Source organism: Schistocerca serialis, chromosome 6 (assembly GCF_023864345.2).
Source record: "Schistocerca serialis cubense isolate TAMUIC-IGC-003099 chromosome 6, iqSchSeri2.2, whole genome shotgun sequence".
Lineage (NCBI taxonomy): Eukaryota > Metazoa > Arthropoda > Insecta > Orthoptera > Acrididae > Schistocerca > Schistocerca serialis.
In genome coordinates this window covers 97,172,774-97,198,051 of record NC_064643.1, presented here as the reverse complement: position 1 = coordinate 97,198,051, position 25,278 = coordinate 97,172,774, and positions in this window count along the sequence as shown.

Genomic DNA, 25,278 nt, shown 5'->3' with positions numbered 1-25,278 from the left:
TTGAAGTGCATATCAATCACGGTGCAATTATGAGATAGGCAGAAAAATTTAAATAACTAGGGGCACGTTCTGGAGAAAGTGGGTTGGTAAATACAGGAGTAAAATATAGAATACAAGAAAGCAGAAAAGCAATAGAGTGTTTGAATTCTTTTTCATGGGGAAGAACGTTTCTAACAACAATCAGAAATGGCTGGGTAGGCTAATGTTTGAATCTCTCCTATTCTGCGGATCAGAACTATGATTTTAAGTGACTTCCTCACAAGAAGACTAATATCTGTGGAAACGGCTTATTTACGAAAGAGTGCCAGAACGTCGCGAAATAAGAAAAAAGTACTGATGAAATAACAGCTATAATGAGAGCGAATGAAACAGTGATTGGAAGGGCCGGCCCGTGTGGCCGGGCGGTTCTAGGCGCTACATTTTGGAACCGCGCAACCGCTACTGTCGCAGGTTGTGTGTAATGTCCTTAGGTTAGTTAGGTTTAAGTAGTTCTAAGTTCTAGGGGACTGATGACCTCAGATGTTAAGTCCCATAGTGCTCACAGCCATTTTTTGATAGGAAGGACTAAAACGAAATCATTAAAGTCATTTGAATATTTGTTGAGAATGCCAGATCATCAGTGGCTAAACAAATTTTTTGAATGTAAACCGCCTGGCAGACGTAAAACTGAAAGACCTGACCGTTGAACAATGGAGCATCACAGTGTACAAAAGGAGGACGCCTCGAATAGAGAAGCTTGACAGAATATAACAGAAATAAAGCAAACTGATGCCATTAATTGATTATTTATTAATTAATTCCGTTGTAATAATAATAAAATATTATTAATAATAATAATAGTTCTGACAATCGCATCAGAATTGATTCCGAGGGCAGAAGCTGGGGTTGCTTCCTGGTGGTTTATTTTTTTGTTTCTTTTTTTTGTGTGAACTCGCTGGGTATCTTTGCTACCTCTGCGAGAACAGTCGACGCCGCTGCAACCTTTTTCGACAAGCCACAAGCCTCTGTCACGTGACTCTGACGTCAGCGACGACCGGTGACACAAAGAAAACTCCTCCTTTGAGGAGGATGTTGTGTTTGTGTGTTTTAACAACAAACTTTGTTCCGCTGCAAGGCAAAAAATGTCGCACGTAATCCGACTCGCTCCGTCAGACTTAATTTGTTTCCAGAAAACTTCTGCCACATTAACTTCTCTTCCTTTGTCAACCGTCTCTACATTTAATTATGCAGCCTGCTAATTCGTATGCATAGTTGTGACCTCCTGGGACAACTGCAAAAATAATGTATTATACTCTAGCCTATTAAAGATGAGTCTTAAACGTGCCGTCACGAGCACTTTCAGGTACAGAAAATTTTACTTCAGGAATAAATTATTAAAAGGACAGTATCAGATTCCTAATACAAATAACCGTGTCTACAAAGATCGTAGGCACTTCTCAAAAGACGTCAGACGGTACGTAAAGTTGGCCTTTAACTCACTCTGCCATCAGCATCAACTATTTCACACTATTTTTCTTTTGCATATCTTCTGATTTCATCTACCCACAATCCTTTTGTTCGTCATCTCTGTCTTTTCTTCACATAACTAATGTCTCACCAACGTCCGTCTATGCCATGTTCAATAGTCACATACATATATTTCGAGTTCTTAAGAGCCTCGGAGTGATCGCGTTTGATAAGCGAGCTCTAGATGTATGTGGCATGTTGGGATGTGGGTTCTTGTCGGATTACAAAAAATCACAGTAATAGAGAGGCTGTCAGATGAGTATTATCGGATATTCTGAGCGAACGCCCGTTGTTTTAATTATCTGCTTAATGAGATCCTTTTGCACTACTTCAGAGAGGCTATGCATTTCACGACTCCACGGGATCTGTTCTACAGTTATAAAGTGGAATGGAAATTTGACCAGTGCCGTATTTTGACAGTTACAATTGCATCAACTACGAGGAAGGAGACGAAAAGGAGCGTGATTGACGACATGGTCCAAAATGCAGGTAGCTTAGTGAATAAAGTGTGTGTGTCTTTTTTTATTTATGGCATGAAAATATATCTTAGTTTTAATGCACTTTCATGCTAGCTATTGAGTTTTCGTTAATGTAGTTAGGGCTTATATTCGTTCTGTCGCAAAGTCCTTCACAACTAGTACATTAACTTTTGTCCATGATAGTACCGCGTCTTGCACACGTCCACCGCCGCGCGCGGGGTCACAGCATCATGTTACGACACCTGAAGATGGGCGTACAAGAGCCCGAAACCAGTCGTGTGTTAACTGAAAGAACCTTAAGACTGTAGCGGTATTTTTAACCTCTGGTGTAATGCTCAGTTGCGGATGTTCCTCCGACAGGATTTTTTTGTGCAATAGAAACGTAAAAAATTTCTGGTTGAAGATTTGCAATCGTGTGTAATCGTAACACGTATTTGGCCAGCATTTTTTGAAAATGTGTAGTTAATAAAAGAAATTCCATTATTAGTTCAAGCTATTCATATCGTAGCGTTTACAAGTTGTGGGCTATTATTTGTAAGGTTGACCCAATAAATAATAATTTGCAGACTTCACGGACATACTGATCAAAAGAGGAATAAATGTATGTGCATGTGATCCGAGCCTATATCAGCGAAACTCATCGCTACTTAGATATGGATCACACGTTGTGTCCCTGCAGCATATAGGGGTGAGACTTTACATCTTCGGCATCTACACCTGCTACATCTAAATCTGTACTCAGCAAGGCAGTGTAGGGCGTGTGGTTCAAGGTATCTGTTGTACCACTGTTGCTTTTCACCTTTCGCCTTCCAGATGAGAATCGTGCACTTAAGAACCACACCGATTCTTAGCCTCCGTATGTCTGAATCTATTCAATCTTGCCATCATGGCCTTTTAGCGAGATGTATGTAGGAGGAAGCAATTCGTTTCTTCAGTATACTATGGAAGCATGATTTCTGGATATTGACACTAACCTTCTCCGTGAATGACAGCACCTGCCTTGTAGCGTTTGTCCCTGGAGATAGATGAGTGTGTCTGTGACGAAACGTGTTGCTCTTCTTTGGATATTTTCTATGTCCTCTGTCAGTCCTACCTGGTAAGAGTTGCAGACTGTTGAGTGATAGCTATTGGTCGAAAGAGGGCTTTGTAAGTAACCCATTCGTTGGTGGGCTGCACACCAAGGGGATTCTTCCAGTAAATATGAATCTGGCATCTTCAGACCTCTCTATACTCGTATTCAATAATTAATTTTTATTACAAACGTCCGAAATTATTTCTCTGTATCTGCCTGCGTGATACGTCCTGCGACTGAGAACAAATACGAGCCGAGGTTGAATTACTCATCAAATAAAGATTTTGATCAAAATTATTTTAGTAATTTTCATTATTTCACTTATTGTCTTCATCCGGTGTATTTCGACGTCTTTGTTGACTTAACAGCTAGTGGTATATTTCGGTACGAGGGAAGATATTCAGGTTTGGAGTACGTTAAAATAAATGCTATAGGTACTCTCTTTCACATAGAGCATTTAATTCTCTTAATTATGAGACATCACAATTTCAGCATTCAAATATGTCTGAAACTTACAATGCGACATGATAAAGATACTACAACTCCCCACCAACTTCATACAACAACTTCTCAACACTAACTCAAATGAACAAACGTAAGACATCCACCGAAGAAATTTTTTTGCATAGCTTTGAAATTATTTTTTTAAAGTTTGTAACGAACAATTTTTATGTCGATGACTTCGAATGGAAATAAAATCGCATTAGTAAATTTCGAAACAAAACCAAAATATGATAAGTAATTCACTTTTTTAAAAAATAATAAAGTTAATACTTAAATGGTTCAAATGGCTCTGAGCACTAACTTCTGAGGTCATCAGTCGCCTAGAACTTAGAACTAATTAAACCTAACTAACCTAAGGACATCACACACATCCATGCCCGAGGCAGGATTCGAACCTGCGACCGTAGCGGTCACGCGGTTCTAGACTGAAGCGCCTTTAACCGCACGGCCACATCGGCCGGCCAGTTAATACTTATATTAGATTCATGTTTGAAAAAATGTGCTGTATATAAGTGCAGAAAACAGTTTTATAGGTGTCGTTAAGACTATATCGAATACTAAATTACAATTTTGAACTTGCTGTAGCGTACAGTAAATATATGAAGTGTATGGAATAATCAGTTTCTTTGAATTTATCGTCAGGTATATCCTTGGTCATTCCACTTCACATCGCTAGAGGCGCATGTTCCCACATCTTATTGAATGTAAATATTTTTCGACAACCACGTAATCAAACATTAAAAGATTTTCCCTTTTACTTGCGAGATCCTCCTCCAAATACAATTACTCCTACATCAGATTTCAATGGCACCTGCGAAATTACGGGCGCAGAACATTCCTTTCCCGCATGGCCAGACATGCGTTCCCAGAGAAGAGGATGTTAGTGTGAGAACCTCTTCCTCTGTGACTTGACACTCCGGAAATAAACGCCTCTGTTTACGACCTAGCACTTCCTGGAGTTCCCTGATTTGCTTCCTTGGACAGGGAGCCAGCTGGGGAAGGTAGCTGGACTGCCTCACTTTCCCCCCACACTCAATGCTGTGCCATGATTTGAAGAAGTATTGGGGAGGAGAACGAGGACTACTATCTCCTGTAGTGTTGCAAGCGTGAGTGAAAGCTCAATCTCCTGCAAACTTGCAGGTGGGAGACACTTGTCAACATCTGCAAACCTACTGCAGTACACAAGACTTACAACGCGGCACACATCCCGCAGCACAATAAAAGATTATTCTCGAGTGAAAGACCTTCTCTGTTAATATCAACATCAATTCGGCGCAAACAGAGGTCCAGCGGAAGGCAGTTGGCCCCCTGAGATCCAGAGCGTTGCAGACAACGACGTGCCGGTTGATGCCGACTTTCTTGACTTCCGGAAGGCATTCGATACAGTTTCGCATTGTCCGTTAGTGACAAAATACCAGCTTACGGAGTACCAGTCCGGATTCATGACTGGTTTCAGTAGTTCCTAGCAAACAGAACACTACACGTCCTAAATGGGACTAAATTAGGCAGTTCCCCAACTTAGTGTTGTTTTAAATATGCACTACGTGAAGTACCCAGAAAGGGAGGAGGAAACGAAATGAAACTTGGTGGTGTGAGCTCAGTTATCAATATGATATTGCACGCTCTCTGGTGTGGCTGGATGCCCTGATTATGTTTGGAAGACTATCATGGAACCGTTGTAGCTTCTCCCAAGGCACGATGGTCTACATTGGTTCTAAATGGTTCATGTTGTCCTGGATACTGGGATGGATTTAACATCTGAGCAGGTCCTACACGTGTTCTATCAGGGACAGTTCTGGAGATCTTGCTGTCACTGGAATACTTCAACATTACACAGGCAGTTCACGGAGACACGTGCCATGGTTGGAAGAGTATTGTCCTGTTGAAAATGGCACGAACACACTGTCATATGAGCGGTAACACATGATGAGGTAGGATGCCCGTGACGTATCATTGTGCTGTCAGAGATCTGTCAGTCAGTACCATCCGAGTCCTTAAGTGATTCCCAGTAGCTCCACACGTTATGACTAGAGGACTAACACCACTGAACCTCTCCAAAACATAAGAAGGATGGCGCCTCTCCCGAGGCCGCCACCATACTCGTCGACGATGGTCATCCTGGGTAGTACAGGACTGCGATTCATCGCTGAAGACATTGCGATGCCGTTCATCAGTGCTCCATTTTTCCCGGTCATGGTAGCCTACACATCCGATGGTAATTTCCCGGTCCAGCTGCTGTTAGACACCGACCAATGGTGTGAGTTGACGCAGAATGTTGGTCGGAGTCCATTACTCGTTCCCAGATGGCAGGCGTAGATATGACTGTGCTACGATGTGCTTGGTCCAGAACACGGCGAACTTGTCTTGTGGTCACCAGACGTGGTCGGCGGAGCCTTGACGATTATGCCTGCGGTCACGTTCGTATGCAGTCCAACATGGAGCCACTGTCACATCCGAATGCCACACGAATCTGGATACTGTGCGCTTCGACTGACTGGACAAATGAGGTCCCTTCCAAACTGTCAGTTGCTGATAACGCTATCTCATATGAGTACGGAACATCTTTGTGTCCTTCACAGTGATCGCTCAACTTCTGACGCTGTTCACGCTACTTGTATATGCAATCACGCCTGGTAATAACAGCAAACGGGAACAACACTAATGCACCCCCATGGCCGTCCTCCGTGTCACAGAGAATTTTAGCTGTAGATACCCGGCTATGACGTGTACGCGTACTCAGTCACATTGTAACCGGCCATCTTTCCTGGGTCCTTCACTTTCTTGTCAGCCAGTGTAGAGAAAAGTGATCCTTTGGGTAACGTCGGAAGCTCCGTGGTATTATCTGCGGACGCTGCTGTTGTGTAGAGGAAGGTCGCGACCGTGGTACTGTGGAGAACTGCAGGAAGACCTAAAGAGGATCGAAGTTGGATGATGTGGATGGTGATGATGATTATGTTTAGTTTGCGGGGCGCTCAACTACGCTGTCATCAGCCTCTGTACAAAGTCCCAATTTTTAGACAGTCCAATTTCTAACTCAGCCCAATCTAGCAACTGTCACGAATAATGACGATAATTTGATGAGGACAACACAAACACCCAGTCCCCGGGCAGGCAAAATCCCCAACCCGGCCGGGAATCGAACTGTGACCCAGAGGCAGCAACGCTATCACTAGAGCACGAGCTGCAGGCATCGAAGTTGGAGCCCGAAATATCAGATGATAACGTACCTAATATACTTCGTACTTGCAGGCGCAGAAGTCCATTACTCAGCGACTACACTGTTGGTTTAAATCCCCAGAAATAGTAACAATCACAAAACACATAGTAGCAACTGTCCAGAGATATCTAAAATGGAATGACCACATAAAACAAAATGTATAAGAAACAGATGCCCGGCCTGAGATTAATCGGAGGGATTTTAAGGAAATGTAATGTAGCTTAAAAAACAATTGTTTAACCGATTCTTGAGCGTTGTTCATCATTCTAGAACCCTTACCAGGCAGAAGAGATAGGCAAGATGCAACAAAGAGTGACATTTCGTCACTGGGTCATTTAGTAATCGCGAGCGTGTCACGGATATGCTCAATAAACTCCATACGTTACAAGAGAGGAGTTGTCTGTCCTGAAGAAAAGGTGTTTGCTGAAATTTCGAGAGCGTACTCCCGACGCAGAGTCGAGCCACGTATCTTTTCGTCTTGTATGTGTCTTTCATATGTCTGGCAATATCACCAAGACGGGAAGGTCAGACAAATTCAACCTTATACCGATGCCTACCGAAAGTCGTTCTTCCTACGCAAGTGGAACAGGGAAGGTAGCACATTCCACCGTCAGTGTAAGGTGGTTTGCGGTACACATATGGAGCAATCAAATGAAAACGAGACAGATGAAAACAAAGTAAGTAATTCATTATTTCGAAAGTAATCGCCATAACTGTTAATACATTAATCCCACTGTGAGACAAGATAGTCAATACTTTCATGAAAAAATATTTGCAGGTGCGTACGGAACCATGATTGTACCCAGGGGTGCACCTCTTCATCCGAAGCACATCGACGGCCCTAATGTCATCTGTTAGCGCACCAAAAATATGGAAATCGCATGAGGAGGGATCGGGACAGTGTGGAAAATGTTTTACGGTCCCAGCGAAATTTCTGCCGCGTAGTCGAAACAATTTCGGCAACGCGTGGGCAGGAATTATCCTGCAACAGAATTACGCCATCTGTCAACATTCCAGGGTGTTTTGATTTGATATCGCGCTTCAATTTTTGCAGAATGTCCACGTATCGCTGAGCGTTAATAGTGGCGCTGTGTTCCAGAATGTCAACGGGTAGCAGCGCGTCGTTACAGTCAAACAAAAAGATCGGGGTGACTTTTGGAAGTGGCGAAGCTGTAGTTTCGGGTACGCCTTCATATAGTACCAGTCTCTGCCCAAGCGATTTCCGTGCTTTCGCAGCTCTGAAGAAATTCATGGCCCTCGATGCGCTTCGGACAGAGGTGTGCGCCTGGGCACAGTCCGCAGGCAACCACATAGGTTTTTGCATGAAAGTGCTGATCCTTTTGTCTCACCGTGGTACAGGTGTATTAGCAGTTATGAGTATTACTTTTGAAGTAATAGACAGTTTAATTACGTCTTTACTATCTGCCTCGTTTCCACTTGACTGCCTCTTATACTCGCAAATGTAGACGTAAACTACCTCAAAGCTGTGGATAATCCACTTTGCACAGTATTCCTTCCTTAGGAGATGCTATTGCCGTAGTTTTAAGCAGAATCGCGATGCTGTTGCATAGCCCAGTGGTGGTGCGAGCATTCAGTCCTTCCCCCCCACCAATGTTAGAGCTCCCGTCCGGCACATAGTTTGTCAGAATAAATGCAGTACTAGCAGTAATGATATAAAATCTTGTTGAACTAACTCAACAAAAATTTCACTTTTTTGGTTCAGTTGTATCTAAAATCGACGAAATCTTCTCGAGTTGTCAGCCGAGAGTCTTCGCATCGTTGACGCAACAACTAAGGTGATAACCCGAGAAGATTTTGTCAACGAATTTCACTAAGAAAACCAACATTCCAATACGGTTTCTAAAATGTACCAGACGGGATCCTTTGATACATAGTGGCGATGGAGTGGCTAGCTGTTCAGGGATGTGTTAATATGTGTGAAGATGACACGTTCCTCCCCGCGTCTGTTCGAAGAAGGAGCATCCGCTACCTCAGACTAGAGAGCCTATATAGAGGGAGAGAGTGGCGAATGGTGGTAGCGTCGCTGATTGGCTGACAGCCGAGGACGCCGTGTTAGCAAACTGACGCTGACTTTGTACGAGTATAAATAGATACTGTGTGTGATTCTCTTCAACGCTTCGAACGCCAATTCCGTTGTACAATCATGTACTGGTTGTAATACGGTAGGTATTGAAAGACTTCTGCATGTTCTCTGTCGATTCTATTTACATAAATTACCTTGCACTCACTCTGTTGGTCGTATCTATGACTATACTTTTAGAACTTCACAGCAATTTTAGAGGCAAAATTTTTATTTAAAGTGATTTAGTGAGTGTCACTAATAATGTGAATTACAAAATCATTAAGGACAGTCAACAGGAATGCCTGGTTGTTCCACTGTTGGATGGAAAAACCGAAGTGAAGATGGATGTCTGATGCTCGTTGTAATCCTAAGGTCGTGAGTTGGAATCCTGCTCAATCCAGGATTTCATTAAACGCTATTTTCCAGACTTTTAATGGTTCTTGAGTGACACGATGTGTTTTAACATGTATACGGAACCCTAAGTCTTCGTACTTCCGATTGGCGACTCGCACTTGGTTCTGTAGTCTTACCTGTACACATTCCTGTAAATTATAATTATCGTGTGGATATTTAAGTACCTATTTTGAATTACTTTCTGCTGTTTCGGTAGACTACCTAAAAATTGATATTTTTCCGATTTTCCGTGGGACAGAGTTCCTAAAAGTGTGTACAGAATGACGTGTTTTGCCAGCATAAGAAAATGTTATAAGGACGACACACACTTGAGATGCATTACGTTGGCACGGAAAGAGACAAGATGGCTCTGAGCACTATGGGACTCAACTGCTGAGGCCATCAGTCCCCTAGAACTTAGAACTACTTAAACCTAACTAACCTAAGGACAACACACACATCCATGCCCGAGGCAAGATTCGAACCTGCGACCGTAGCGGTCGCGCGGTTCCAGACTGTAGCGCCAGAACCGCTCGGCCAAAAAAGAGACAAGAGTTTACCAATTTCAGCGATGAATATCCGCACATAAAATCATCTGAAATAGCATAATGTACTCTTGAGATACATTAAATGAAACTTCTTTTTCTTATTAATCAGTTGTCAATGTTTATATAGCATCATAAAATACAGCTGTTGAAATTCGGAAGACATACACATGCTTCACGATACTTCCATTTACTCACAAATTTATTAGGCCTACATACACAGACGAACGGTATTTGTTTTAATCATGAACCGAGTATTAAGGTAGAAGCTCTGATTTGGTCTCATGCGTCAAACACATGCCTTAACTTACTCGTGAAGCGGCTAGATTTCTGCTTGCGTTGCTACCTAATTGCACGTCCTGCGCGCAATCTGGTAAAAACATGGCGGCCATGGGCCGATTGCCCACTCTCTCCCTATATAGGCTCTACCTCAGACCACCTGCTCCAGGCAAGAAGCGGTTTTGTATGTGACGTAATCGGTCCACTGTTAAAGGCGCTGTAGATAATTAGATTCGGGCAGGCGGTTGAGCGGGTTTGGTCGGCTCAGCAGGTGTCTGGTCGTGTCAAGTGTCGGCTGACAAGGGAACCTCCCCATCGCACCCCCCACAGATTTAGTTATAAGTTGGCACAGTGGATAGGCCTTGAAAAACTGAAAACAGATCAAGTGAGAAAACAGGAAGAAGTTGCGTGGAACTGTGAAAAAATAAGCAAAATATACAAACTGAGTAGTTCATCGGAAGATAGGCAACATCAGGGACACTGACCGCAGGAGCGCCGTGGTCTCGTGGTAATGTTAGCAACTGCGGAACGAAAGGTCCTTGGTTCAAATCTTCCATCGAGTGAAAAGTTTAATTTTTTTCAGTTTATGTGACAACTCTTATGTTTTCATCACTTTTTTGGGAGTGATTATCACATCCACAAGAAAACGTAAATCGGGCATGGGGGAAGAATCTTTTTACCCATTCGCCAAATGTACAAGTTAGGTGGGTCGACAACATATTCCTGTCATGTGACGCACATGCCGTCAGCAGTTTCGTATAGAATATATCAGATGTGTTTTCCTGTGGAGGAATCGGTTGACCTACGACCTTGCGATCAAATGTTTTCTGTTCCCATTGGAGAGGCACGTCCTTTCGTCTACTAATCGCACGGTTCTGCGGTGCGGTCGCAAAACACAGACACTAAACTTATTACAGTGAACAGAGACGTCAATAAACGAACAGACAGATAATAACTATGCAAAAGTAAAGAAAGTAAAACATTCACTCGAGAAGGGACTTGAACCAAGGACCTCTCGTTCAGCAGCTGCTCACGCTGCCACGGGACCACGGCGCTCCTTGGCTTACATGCTCCATGATGTTGCGTATGTGGCCCATGGACTACTCAGTTTGTATATTTTGCTTATTTTTTCACTGTTCCATACAACTTCTTCCTGTTTTCTCAATTGATCTGTGTGCAGTTTAAGGTCTATCCACTGTGCCAACTTATAACTAAATCTGAAGGGGGTGCGATGGGGAGGTTCCCTTGTGAGAATCCCTGTCGGGTCTTTTGTGGCGGCGCCATGCGACCGCACGACCGATCTACCCGATCGACCGGTTGCAGCGCTGTCGGGCGGACAGTTCGTCAGTCGCACTCTGACCTTACTAATGTAGACGTCGCGCAGGGGGTGACATGGTTGAGGTACTGTCGTAACTCTATAAAGATCACCCTTGTTTGTCGGACCAACCACACAGTGAGTACTGCAAACAGTAACCCTCTCTCCAGCTCCATTCCTTTAAGGAATCGAGCACCCATGTATAAAACAGCATATTTAACAGTATAGGTTGTCGCTAAGTGCTCTCAATCTGAAACACTGGATGAGTATAATCTGGGTAATACATGCATCGCTTTAAGAGAAAGCTAGTGTTCCACGCATCTCACTCTTTATGACATCATATCTCCATCTCCTGAACAGTGATACAATTTTGCAAGAACATTCAGTGATATAGGTGGATATTATCTACAAACTGCGTTGCGAAAACAGTTAGTAGTAAAGAACTAAGAATTAAAATAGCACTCCTGATGATGAAGATTAACTGCGTGAGCAGCGAAAATGTAGTAAACGATAAACATTTTTACTTTCATTATTTTGTGTGTTTGTGGAGGGGGAGGGTGTTAACAGCAACATCAAGACAAAGTTCCTGAAATGCTAGAATTTGTGTGTAAAGTTTATTCGAAGTCGCCAAATGCTTTCATTCGCAAAAGTACTTGACGAACATCGTCTGCGTGGTTCCAACGCTGCCATTTACTCTTGATTCGAGACATATACACGGCACCTGACTTAACTGTGTCACACCTTTAATGTAAGATTGTATCCCTTAGTGAGTAGATTATTACAGCAGTTTAAATTTTTAAATTCATTATTACATGAAATATTGAAAATCAAATATCTGTGGCCTCTGGAACACGTTTCATAGGCAACATGCACTCGACAAATCAACAGTAAAAATGAAGACAAACTGATACTGCTGCAGCAAAAACGTAATGCAAATTTATTTATTTACAAGCTCTTACTCACTGCTGCATTCACGTAGAGTCCAAGCAGTATATGGTGCCGAATGGGCAGTGACCAATTCTCGACTAGTCAGCGACGCGCTGCGATGACACAATAGAGGCGCAGGCCCTGCAATCTTTCTCAACCGGTTTTACAGAAACTATTCGGTAAAAACATTTCATTTTTGCGTTGCTTATAGCTTTATATGTCAGCTTCATGATGGTGTGCCCATCATCTCAATGGTCATAGTTATTGTGACAGCTGTATTTAAGAAAGACACTATGCGAGAGTCACTATGATTCTGCATTTGGTGCACATTGCATAATATGTTCCTGCATATGAAATTTAGCTAACATATTGAAGTTTTCTTTGGACTTGGCTGTAGATCTCTACCTGGCACCCATACCGAGAAAACTGATCAGATGTAGCACACTCTTTTGCAATCGCGTGTGCCAGCCATGAAACCAGAATGAAATATCCACAACATTTATAATATATCATAAACGGTTTGCGATATCGAAATGACATTTTGGCAAATGGTAGCATCCAAAGAGGAGAGTATTTGTGCGCATGGTTATTATGCAAAACTTCATTGTGCGCCGTGTTATTCCACCAAAAACAGACTAATTTTGAAGGGCCATCGATAGCCAATGAAATAAGAAATGCGGTGGGTTTAGGAACATAAGTAAAGACATTACACGTTTATATGTGTACCAAGGATGTCCTTTTTCATAACCTGTTGTCCTTACTTTTCCTCAATTTCTCATTTAATAAATTCAATAAACCAATGCTTCAGAATTCTCACTCAAACGTATCTGCAAAACATGTTAGGGAGGTGACATTGTATAAACTCCACTGTGTTTTCACAAAAGAAGCATATTTTAGCATGGCGACGGGAGAAATGTAGGTTTTACTCAAAATTCGCTACTCATAATGCTCCTCTGACAGTTACAAATAATTAACAAGCCAGGCGAAAAGAAATTGCTGCTTTTTTGCATTTTCAGCGGAGTTCTTTTTAGATACTAACCAATGCAGAGGTGACTGTAGATCCTTTTGAACAATCAACATACGAGTGTGGGCGTGGAGGGGCTCCACTTCATATGTACAAAAAATATGAGCACAGGCTTCGGTTTAGAGCGACACTTCCTCCCCAGCGCTCAGCATTTTCCCTACAGCGCCTTTCCGTAACCTTCGGATCACCACGGCTCTCTTGTCCTGGCGACTGCGCATCCACCGTCCACATTATTCTCTGCGCGCTCTATCAATAGTTTTGATATGATGAGTGGTGGTGGGTGAACAAGCTACTGTGTGTGCAATATCGTCACCTACTCTCACTTACCTGCCTGTTCGGGCAAGTGTAGCTCGTGATGTGTGTTCCACCATCTCGCCTATCAAACCCAAACCGTCCCAACGCACAATGCAGCGGCACGCTTAGCGTCGCTGGCGAGCAAAGCATCCAGAGGGGTGTGGGCAGGAAAGCAAATCCATGAATGTGCTACTGAAGTAGCTCACGTTATACAAGGGGTACTTTATGCAACCAAATTAATTATTTTTATCATGGATCATGTTTAATAATGTAAAAAAGCTTTTCCATACCTTATTTCACTATTTTTTTAACTTTCCAAAGTAGCCTATGTTCTTCCTGAGGCTACAAGCTGTCTCCATACCAAATATCACCGAAATCGGTTCAGTTGTGAAAACTTAACAGGCAGACTTACTTTGGCACTTATAATATTGCTATGGATAAAATTTTAAATTACGATATCAATTTCTTTCATGATCCGATTTTGATGAAATAAAATCCTACATGTTACCCCACGCTAAGCTCAAGCTGCCTAAGAAACCCCCACGAAAATTCGGCTAGTAATTTTGAAAATTATCGTGTCCAAACAGACAAACAGACGGACACAACGGTTTTACAGTTTCATTATTTGTACAGATTTATTTATTTATTTAATGCTTATATAAGCCGACCATACAATATGACGATTGCATACGAAACAGTGGGTAGAGGTGTATAAAATGAACACCGAGTAAAACTGATGATTATTAGCAGAAATAATATTTACAACTTTCAGGGATTATTTCTGAAAGTATCTGCAGTCCTGTTTTTTAGATATACGTAGTCCTTTCCAGTAGTCAAAAAACCTGTATCTCCCTAGACTTGGTTCTCTCATGATATAGTTCTTCTGAGTCAGTGGAATCGCTAAACGTAGCACTCATAAAACTATTCTAGAAGGTTCCCCAGATAACTGCGAAAATTGTTGTCATCCAGTTCTTTCATCAACGTAAAGTGACTAATCTGCCTTCGTTTCAGTAGTCATTTTTAGCATACGTCCATCTTCCCCCATTACGGGCGTCTACTAGTACTACTATCAGCGTTTCGATAAAAGAAGAGACGTGTCCTATACGCTTGTGTGTTCACCATACAAACCACGAGTGGTCTAAAAAAAATCACGCGCTCCATCTAGCTCTCTGGAGACCGCGCTGGACCTGAGAGTGGATTGCGGTATCTAAAGTGAACACCGAGTAAAATCAGACTGTGTGCACTCTGCTTTATAAGGAAATTATATGGCGAACATAGCTAAACTTGCAAGGCCCTGTACTTCAGGAATTGCTTTTAGCATCATCGATAGCATCACTTTAATCCACTTAGTTTAAGTATCTACGAGGGCTACTCGGAAAGTAAGGTTTGACAGGTCGCGAAATGGAAACCGCAGTGAAAATCCGATGAATTTTGCCCACATGTGTTGGGCAGTGTATCTAGTATGTCTGTCGATCGCATCAAGTCGCTATTTTCAGTTCTGACCACACCGTGAGCTCGTAAAGATGGCTAGAACAACAGCGTCTCCCGCCAAGCACGAGTGCCCGTAGGGAGGTCTCGCCTGATTTCATGCAACCTCGCATAACGTACCAGTCATGCATTTCATTCTTCATGACAGTTCTCGGCTGCACACTGCAGGGGAAATGAAGACGCTCCTGCAGCGTTTTCGATGGAAAGTGATCATCCACCATACAGCTCTGACTTGGCTCTCCCTGATTGTCATCTCTGTTCATATGAACAGCTGGCTATGAAGCCAACATTTTGGCTCGAGCTGCAGTCCAGTGTAGCAAATTGTCAGAAGGCACAGGAGGCTGCCTTCTATGACGAGGATATTGGAAAATTTTGGTTCAATGCTACGACAGAAGTCGGATTTGTGACTATGTAGAGAACTAAGATAAATTGCGAATAATGACTACCAACAGCTGTAGAATGGAATGACAACAGTAAAAATTTGTGCCGAACCGGGACTCGAACTCTGATTGCCCGCTAGTCGCGAGCGGTCGCCTTACCATTTTTTTAACTCATTTGGTTCGTTTTCGATCGTTGCATCTGCTCGGGGCGGACGTCGCAAGACACCCGTTTCAGTTCCTTTTTTTATTACAGAGGGCAGCTAGCCCTCTGACCGAACACGCAGAGTTACCGTGCCGGCTAGCCATTTGGCTATCCGTGCACGACTCGCGGCCAGCCATATGTCTTCAACCATACGTCTACGATCTGTGCTCGCACATCCACTAAGTGTATTCCCGTACACATCAGACGTGGTCACCGCAGTGCATCGCCATCAGAACAACACCGGCACTGCAATATCGTATGTAGATAAGTAGCTGGAAAGTGCACAAAACTGTTGCAAATAAAACATTTTTGATTTTCACTGTGGCGACCGATCAGACCTTACTTTCCGAATAGCCCTCTTACTTATCCTGTCCCATTAATGCGACACTATTAATCGAGGAGGCGAAGTGGTAACGCCCATATGTAAATTTTTCATCGCTTCTTTCACACCCTTAGCGGAAATACCGGATTTCATTTAAAAATCATACGGCCGATTTGCTTCAAATTCCTTCCCCAATCCGTGAGTCTGATCTGCGATTAGACCTTAATCTTTCTTTTTCCTCCTTAACAAGGTTCCTGTAGTACTCCGACTGAAACTTAAAAAAAGTCTGGCTACTGGACCTGTATGTAAAAGACAGCCTGTGTCCCACAAAACCAGGGAAGGAAAGTTTCTCGATAAGCAACGAGAGGAAAGGAAGATTAGCGTTTAAGCTCCCGGTGACGAAGAGGTCGGTAGGGCATAAGCTCGTATTGGAGAAAGACGCGGAAGGCGATCTGCCGTAACCTTTCCAAAGGAACCGTCCCAGCGCTGGCTTAAGCAATTTAGGGAAATCGCAGAAAACCTGAGTCTAGATGGCCGGGCGGAGATCTGAACCACCGTCCCCTGTATGAGAAACCAGCGCCTGTCTTACCACCACGTTACACTTCAACTCGCTCAGTGCAAATGGAACAGGGAGGGGGCGAAATGATAGTGAAACTGTACGAGTAGTATTCCTCCGCCATACCTCACAAGGTGGCTTGTAGAGAAAAGGTGTAGACGTAAATGTTGATTTTTTAAAATCCATACGCTTTATTAAATAGTAACCCTTTCTTTCTGGATAATTTCTTGAGTAACGCATGATGGAGCTTGTATTGATTGTAGTTTCGCAACCATATTTTTTCACTTATTCCATCATACATAAAACCATTACTGGAAGTCACAACATGTTATTTCTTTTTCTTGCAGGTAAGCGTGTCGCTCTACTAGAGATATGGCTCCGTTCTTGTGGTGAGTAAATGTATTTTCAGGCAGACGTTTTTCCTACACTTTTGACGTGTGTATGACAATGTTATGTCAGTGCGATCTTCTCAGCCGGTAGGTTTATCCAGGAGCGTTGTGTCAGCATGGCTCACACACGTACGGTTTACGGTCATCGTCGGTCCCAATATATTTCCCAATACAGATATCACACAGTACCGCTAGGAATATTGTGTGGAACGGCGGAAAAATAGCCTCAAGGCGATTCGAATAACCCTGTTGTAAGGCACTTCTACGTGATTACTCTGCTATTCACAATAAAATGCCTTTCATAGGGTTCAGTGAACCACCTTCAAGCTGTCTCTCTACCATTCTACTCTCGAACGCCACGTGTGAAAAACGAGCACTTAAATTTTTATGTGCGAGCCCTGATTTCTCTTATTTTATCGTGGTGATCATTTCTCCCTATGTAGGTGGGTGCCAACAGAATTTTTTCGCAATCGGAGGAGAAAACTGGTGATTGAAATTTCATGAGAAGATCTCGTCGCAACGAAAAACGCCTTTGTTTTAATGATTGCCGCTCCACGTACCATGTCTGTGGCACTATCTCCCCTATTTCGCGATAAATCAAAACGAGCTGACCACCTTTGTACTTTTTCGATGTCATCCATCAGTCCCATGAAGCTGATCCCACACCGCACAGCAATACTCCAGAATAGGGAGGACAAGCGTGGTGTAAGCAGCCTCTTTAGTAGACCTGTTGCACCTTCTTAGTGTTCTGCCAATGAATCGCAGTCTTTGGTTTGCTCTACCCACAATGTTGTCTATGTGATCGCTCCAATTTAGGTTATTTGTAATTGTAATCCCTAGGTACTTAGTTGAATTTACAGCCTTCAGATCTGTGTGACTTATCGCGTAATCGAAATTTAGCTGATGTCTTTTAGTACTCATGTGAATAACTTCACACTTTTCCTTATTCATGGTCAATTGCCACTTATCGCACTATACAGGTATCTTATCTAAACCATTTTGCGAGTCGTTTTGATCATCTGATGACTTTACAAGATGGCAAATGACAGCATGATCTGCAAACAATCTAAGACGGCTACTCAGATTGTCTCCTATGTCGTTAATATACACTCCTGGAAATTGAAATAAGAACACCGTGAATTCATTGTCCCAGGAAGGGGAAACTTTATTGACACATTCCTGGGGTCAGATACATCACATGATCACACTGACAGAACCACAGCCACATAGACACAGGCAACAGAGCATGCACAATGTCGGCACTAGTACAGTGTATATCCACCTTTCGCAGCAATGCAGGCTGCTATTCTCCCATGCAGACGATCGTAGAGATGCTGGATGTAGTCCTGTGGAACGGCTTGCCATGCCATTTCCACCTGGCGCCGCAGTTGGACCAGCGTTCGTGCTGGACGTGCAGACCGCGTGAGACGACGCTTCATCCAGTCCCAAACATGCTCAATGGGGGACAGATCCGGAGATCTTGCTGGCCAGGGTAGTTGACTTACACCTTCTAGAGCACGTTGGGTGGCACGGGATACATGCGGACGTGCATTGTCCTGTTGGAACAGCAAGTTCCCTTGCCGGTCTAGGAATGGTAGAACGATGGGTTCGATGACGGTTTGGATGTACCGTGCACTATTCAGTGTCCCCTCGACGATCACCAGTGGTTACGGCCAGTGTAGGAGATCGCTCCCCACACCATGATGCCGGGTGTTGGCCCTGTGTGCCTCGGTCGTATGTAGTCCTGATTGTGGCGCTCACCTGCACGGCGCCAAACACGCATACGACCATCATTGGCACCAAGGCAGAAGCGACTCATCGCTGAAGACGACACGTCTCCATTCGTCCCTCCATTCACGCCTGTCGCGACACCACTGGAGGCGGGCTGCACGATGTTGGGGCGTGAGCGGAAGACGGCCTAACGGTGTGCGGGACCGTAGCCCAGCTTCATGGAGAACGGTTGCGAATGGTCCTCGCCGATACCCCAGGAGCAACAGTGTCCCTAATTTGCTGGGAAGTGGCGGTGCGGTCCCCTACGGCACTGCGTAGGATCCTACGGTCTTGGCGTGCATCCGTGCGTCGCTGCGGTCCGGTCCCAGGTCGACGGGCACGTGCACCTTCCGCCGACCACTGGCGACAACATCGACGTACTGTGGAGACCTCACGCCCCACGTGTTGAGCAATTCGGCGGTACGTCCACCCGGCCTCCCGCATGCCCACTATACGCCCTCGCTCAAAGTCCGTCAACTGCACATACGGTTCACGTCCACGCTGTCGCGGCATGCTACCAGTGTTAAAGACTGCGATGGAGCTCCGTATGCCACGGAAAACTGGCTGACACTGACGGCGGCGGTGCACAAATGCTGCGCAGCTAGCGCCATTCGACGGCCAACACCGCGGTTCCTGGTGTGTCCGCTGTGCTGTGCGTGTGATCATTGCTTGTACAGCCCTCTCGCAGTGTCCGGAGCAAGTATGGTGGGTCTGACACACCGGTGTCAATGTGTTCTTTTTTCCATTTCCAGGAGTGTAGATCAGGAACAGTATAGGCCCTATAACACTTCCTTGGGGAACGCCGGATATTACTTCTGTTTTACTCGATGGCTTTCCGTCTATTACTACGAACTCTGACCTTCCTGACAGGAAATCACGAATCCAGTAGCACAACTGAGGCGTTACTCCGTAGGCACGCAGTTTGGTTAGAAGGCGTTTGTGAGGAACCGTGTCGAAAGCCTTCTGGGAATCTAAAACTATGGAATCAATTTGACATCCCCTGTCGATAGCACTTATTACTTAATGAGTATAAAGAGCTTGTTGTGTTTCACAAGAACGATATTTTATGAAACCTTGCTGACTATGTGTCAATAATTCATTTTCTTCGAGGTACTTCATAATGTTCGAATACAGTATATGTTCCAAAACCCTACTGCAAATCGACGTTAGTGATATAGGTCTGTAATTCAGTGGATTACTCTTACTTCCTTTTTTGGCTATTGGTGTGACTTGAGCAATTTTCCAGTCTTTAGGTATTGATCTTTTTGTGAGAGAGTGGTTGTATATAGTCGCTAAATATGGAGCTATTTTATCGGCATACTCTGAGAAGAATCTGACTGGAATACAATCTGAACCGGGGCCTCGCCTTTATTAAGTGATTAGAGCTGCTTCGTTACACAGAGGATATCTACTTCTATGTTTCTTATCTTGGCAGTTGTTCTTGATTGGAATTCAGGAAAATTTACTTCGTCCTCTATGGTGAAGGAGTTTCAGAAAACCGTGAATTATAACTCTGCTTTAGTGGCACTGTCATCAGTGACTTCACCGTTGTTATCGCGCAGTGAAGGTATTGATTATATCTTGCCACTGGTGTGCTTCATGTATGGCCATAATTTCTTTGGGTTTTCTGCCAGATTTCGAGACAATTTCGTTGTGGAAATTATTAAAAGCATCTCTCATTGAAGTACGCGCAATATTTCGAGCTCGTGTAAAACTTTGCCAATCTTGGGGATTTTGCGTTCTTTAAAATTTGGCATGCTTTTTCCGTTGCTTCTGCAACAACGATCTGATCCGTTTTGTGTACCATCGGGGATCAGTACCATCACTTATTAATTTATGTGGTATATATCTCTCAATTGCTGTCGATACTATCTCTTTGCAAACATTCCACAACCTACCTACACTTACATGCTCAGATCGGAAGGAGTGAAGACTGTCTCCTAAAAAGCCGTTAAGAGCATTTTTATCAGCTTTTTTAAATGGATATACTTTGCGTTTCTTTTTGATGGTTGCAAGTAATACGGTATTCGGCCTAGCAACAACTGCCTTGTGGTCGCCAATCCCTGTATTCGTCACAATACTCACTATTTGTCCAGGATTATTTGTTTCTAAAAGGTCAAATATGATTTCGCAACAATTTAGAGTGTGCTCATGAACTAATTGTTCAAAATAATTTTCTGAGAAAGCATTCAGTACAATTTCGGATGACGTTTTATGCCTGTCGCCGGCTTTAAACGTATAACTTTTCCAGGATATCGAGGGCAGATTGAAGTCACCACTGACTATAATTGTATGAGCGGGGTACTTATTTCAAATAAGACTCAAGTTTTCTTTGAATTGTTCAGCAACTATATCTTCTGAGTCGGGGGGGGGGGGGGGGTCGGTAAAACGATCCAATTAATAGTTTAGTCCGATTGTCAGTTATAGCCTCTACCCATACTATTTCACACGAACTATCTACTTCAATTTCGCTACAAGGCAAACTACCTCTGACAGCAATAAATACTTTCACCACCAATTGTATTTGATCTATCCTTTCTGAACACTGTTAGATCGTTTGAAAAAATTTTTGCCGAACTTATTTCCAATTTTAACCAGCTCTCTGTACCTACAACTATTTGCGCTTCAGTGCTTCCTATTAGGGCTTGGAGCTCTGGTTCTTTCCCAACACAGCTACGACAATTTACAACTACAATAACAATCTTTTCTACAACTACCTTACTGCGTTTTACCTGCTCACTTGTAGAGGGACGTCCCTTCTGTGCTTCCCTAAGACCCTCTAACCTAAAAAACCGCCCAGTCCCTTCCACACAGCCCCCGCTACCCGCGTAGCCGCCTCCTCTGTGTAGTGGGCTCCTGACCTATTAAGCGAAATCCGGAAACCCACCACACGATGGCGCAAGTCAAGGAATCTGCAGCCTACACGGTCACAGAACCGCCTGAGCCTCTGATTCAGATCCTCCACTCGGCTCTGCACCAAAGGACCACAGTCGGTTCTATCGACGACGCTGCAGATAGCGAGCTCCACCTTAATCTCGGAAGCAAGACTGGCAGTCTTCACCCATTTCCGCTAGCCGCCCGAAACCAGACAATCTATTCCGATCCAAAGCGACATACGTCACTGGTACCGACATGAACCACCACCTGCAGCTGCCTGCGCCCTGTACTCTTCATGGCATCCAGAAGCACCCTTTCCACATCCGGAATGACTCCCCCCAGAATGCACACGGAGTGCACACTGGCTTCCTTCCCCTCCTTGGAACCCATCTTCCTAAGGGGCCCCATTATGCGCCTAACGTTGGAACTCCCAACTACCAGCGAACCCACCCTCTGTGAATGCCCAGATCTTGTGGGCCGAGAAGCTTCCTCTGGAACAGGGTGGACGACTGCATCCAGCTCAGAGACATCGTCAGCCACAGATAATGCCCGAAACCTGTTCGTCAAACGAACCGGGGAGGCCCTACGATCAGCCCCTCACAAAGTTTTCCACTGCCTACCAGACTTTGGAATGACCTCCCACTCGACCGCGAGTGAGGGATCAACCTCAGTGCATGCAGTACCTGGGGTGGTCACAGCAGTGGACCGATCAGAGCCCATGTCGGACGTGCTCGACGTCCCTCGCATCCCCGCGTCCAATCCCCCACACTGGCGCCCCTTGGCAGCAGCCTCAAGCTGTGCAACGGAAGCCAAAGCAGCCTGGAGCTGTGAGCGAAGGGTCACCAATTCAGCTCACATCTGTCCACAACAGACAGTTCCTATCTATTACTGCAGCCGCTCCTGTTTGACGCTCGTAAAAATGTGCAACAAACGAACGGTGTACTCGCCTTATTAGCAGCAGGAAATCGAAGTGCTCTCTCACTGACGGTCTAACCGACACTGAGCTGTTCTAACCAAACAAACAAAAGCCTGTACGATACGAGGGTCGATAGCAACGGCGATACTGTACACTACACTGTTATTAAAATAAAAGGTTGTGTCTAGTAGGCACTCAAACACGCAAGAAATTACAAAAATAAAATAGTAACTACCCAGATAACTGAAAATAAGTTGTACCTGTTTGAAGCTCGCAAAAATGTGTAACAAGCGAACGGTGTACTCGCCTTATTAGCAGCAGGAAATCGAAGTGCTCTCTCACTGACGGTCTAACCGACACTGAGCTGTTCTAACCAAACAAACAAAAGCCTGTACGATACGAGGGTCGATAGCAACGGCGATACTGTACACTACACTGTTATTAAAATAAAAGGTTGTGTCTAGTAGGCACTCAAACACGCAAGAAATTACAAAAATAAAATAGTAACTACCCAGATAACTGAAAATAAGTTGTACCTGTTTGAAGCTCGCAAAAATGTGTAACAAGCGAACGGTGTACTCGCCTTATTAGCAGCGGGAAATCGAAGTGCTCTCTCACTGACGGTCTAACCGACACTGAGCTGTTCTAACCAAACAAACAAAAGCCTGTACGATACGAGGGTCGATAGCAACGGCGATACTGTACACTACACTGTTATTAAAATAAAAGGTTGTGTCTAGTAGGCACTCAAACACGCAAGAAATTACAAAAATAAAATAGTAACTACCCAGATAACTGAAAATAAGTTGTACCTGTTTGAAGCTCGTAAAAATGTGTAACAAGCGAACGGTGTACTCGCCTTATTAGCAGCAGGAAATCGAAGTGCTCTCTCACTGACGGTCTAACCGACACTGAGCTGTTCTAACCAAACAAACAAAAGCCTGTACGATACGAGGGTCGATAGCAACGGCGATACTGTACACTACACTGTTATTAAAATAAAAGGTTGTGTCTAGTAGGCACTCAAACACGCAAGAAATTACAAAAATAAAATAGTAACTACCCAGATAACTGAAAATAAATTGTTACCTGTTTGAAGCTCGTAAAAATGTGTAACAAGCGAACGGTGCACTCGCCTTATTAGTAGCAGAAACTAGTGGTGCGCTCTCGCTGACGGTCTAACCGACACTGAAATGTGAATTGCAGAATAATCACCTAGATGTACGAGCCGTAGAAAAAATTGCTGTTTTGAAGAGCGCGCCGCATCGCGTAGCGTGAAGCAGTCGCCCTCCGTTTCTGGTGGTGGCGCCGCTGTTTCAATCGCAGCTTTGGTGTCTTCCTCTCGTGGTATTGGGGAAAGGTTGCCTGTTCACGTGCATTTAAGGAGCGCTATGAGGTAGGCAGTTGATCAGTCGGAGTGATTCTGGGTCAGTCACTCGTCACCAGTTTCTGGTCTGCCTCTTGTTCGCATTTGTGCGGCGGTTAGTGTCTGTCTGTCTGTCTGTCGTTCGGAGTGCTAGTATGTCTGTCGTTTGGATCAAACTTTAAAGCCTCCAAAATGAGAGTCTTGCCACTCCGCCAGTAACAGAACTCAGATAGTGGTCGCCCGGTCGGGGCTGAGTTCCTGCATCTGAGTGTGTGCGGTAGGCCTCCAGTCTGCTCGAGATGCTCGGGCAATGGTCATTGGCGGTTGGTCGGTCGCGCACTGAGACACAAGATGACTCGTCCGCCCTGAGTGTCGGCGCATGTGAGGTCGCCACTTGAGTCCAGTTGGCCGCGCCGTATAACGAGGGATAGTGGTTTCGCGGCCGGCACTGGAGCAACAGGAGTCAACCCACGACATCAGTCTGGCCGGTGCGAGCTGCGACGTCGTGAGACGGGAGATCGGCGCGCCTTCCTGCGTCCGTTGAAGCGGCTGGCAGCGGACGGTTCGGGAGAGCGTTGGGGGTGCTGCACCAGGTCTTCGCCAGAAATCGCAGTTTATTAGAAGTTAAGGGATTTAAGATATGTTGTTTCATTTACTTGCTAAATTCTACTTGTTTTCTTGGTGAGGTCACGAACCGCTTTGTTTTGGGGTCGTCCCACCATTCTCCGTTTGCCCACCCGCGAGAAGGTGGTTGTTTATGAATTGGGTGGTCCGTTCTCCCTTGTGGAGTAGGGGCGGGTTAGACCAACCTGCGGTTCGGGTTGTTCGCTAACTTCCCTGTCACTCTGCCATACGTTAATAGCTGCCTCTGCCATGTTTGTCGGATTCGGTATTAATGAATTTATTGCTTGAAGTGTAACGGCCGAATCCCTGAAATATGCTTTTATCTTGCCTATCACCTTGAGAGGCGGTATATGTGTAATGTAGAGCATGTTTGGCCAACCTTGTATATTTTATGTAAGACTGCATTTCATGGGGTTTTATTTAAATGGTCATTTTAGCATATAAAGTTGCCCTCCTTCCACCGTACGATTTTTTTTTTTTTAATCAAGTTGCACTTTCGGTGGAAAGTTAATTTTTAATGTTAGTGTTTTGTACCATTTCCATCCCTCCTACGGGGTGCATAGTTTATGTGTTTGTGTGAGTTGTTGAAATTTTTAGTTTAAAGTAATCTGGTGTGATGCAGATTTGCACCAGTGTAGTCTTTCAGAGGTTGTTGTGAGTGGTCGTGACTACGGCCGTGTCACAAGGGAGCGGCAAGGTTCTCAGCCCGAAAGCTCATACTGTCAAAAATCTGTTTTCTGCCTCTGAATA